Here is a 1007-nt window from a genome sequence, read left to right as displayed (position 1 = left end):
TCGAAGCACGACTCACGACCGGTACTCACAGCTTTACTTCTGCCAGTACCTCGTCTCCTACCTTCCAAACTTTACAGAAGCTCTCCTGCGAACCTTGCAGAACTAGCACTCCTGAAAGAAAGGATATTGCGGAGACATGGCTTAGCCACAGCCTGGGGGATGTTTCCAGAACAGTGGTAGAGCACTTGCCCGCGAAAGGCAAAGGTCCCGAGTTCGAGTCTCGGTCGGGCACACAGTTTTAATCTGCCAGGAAGTTTCATATCAGCGCACACTCCGCCGCAGAGTGAAATATCTCATTCTGGAAACATCCCCCAGGCTGTGGCTAAGCCATGTCTCCGCAATATCCTTTCTTTCAGGAGTGCTAGTTCTGCAAGGTTGGCAGGAGAGCTTCTGTAAAGTTTGGAAGGTAGGAGACGAGGTACTGGCAGAAGTAAAGCTGTGAGTACCGGTCGTGAGTCGTGCTTCGGTAGCTCAGTGGTAGAGCACTTGCCCGTGAAAGGCAAAGGTCCCGAGTTCGAGTCTCGGTCGGGCACACAGTTTTAATCAGTCAGGAAGTTTCATATCAGCGCACACTCCGCTGCAGAGTGAAAATTCTCATTCTGGAAACATCCCCCAGGCTGTGGCTAAGCCATGTCTCCGCAATATCCTTTCTTTCAGGAGTGCTAGTTCTGCAAGGTTCGCAGGAGAGCTTCTGCAAAGTGTGGAAGGTAGGAGACGAGGTACTGGCAGAAGTAAAGCTGTGAGTACCGGTCGTGAGTCGTGCTTCGTTAGCTCAGTGGTAGAGCACTTGCTCGCGAAAGGCAAAGGTCCCGAGTTCGAGTCTCGGTCGGGCACACAGTTTTAATCTGCCAGGAAGTTTCATATCAGCGCACACTCCGCTGCAGAGTGAAAATCTCATTGTGTGTGTAAATTGTTTAGAGGCAGATAATGTAATCTCCCTTTCAGTTTTGCTAAAATTTTTGCTGTTTTTATTGCGAAATTGTTGTTTTCATTATTAATTATTTTGA

At 49.0% G+C, this 1007-nt stretch overlaps 1 non-coding gene across 1 annotated transcript; it reads left to right on the top strand.

Moving 5' to 3' along the window:
• Nucleotides 1–459: 459 nt before the first annotated feature.
• Trnas-uga (transfer RNA serine (anticodon UGA)) lies at nt 460–533 on the top strand. The gene has a single exon. It is a non-coding gene; the product is annotated as a tRNA-Ser (tRNA).
• The last annotated feature ends 474 nt before the right edge of the window (nt 534–1007 follow it).

The sequence above is a fragment of the Schistocerca nitens genome, chromosome 2 (assembly GCF_023898315.1).
Source record: "Schistocerca nitens isolate TAMUIC-IGC-003100 chromosome 2, iqSchNite1.1, whole genome shotgun sequence".
NCBI lineage: Eukaryota > Metazoa > Arthropoda > Insecta > Orthoptera > Acrididae > Schistocerca > Schistocerca nitens.
Note: the sequence above shows the minus strand (reverse complement) of the source record. Positions and strands in the feature narration are given on the sequence as shown.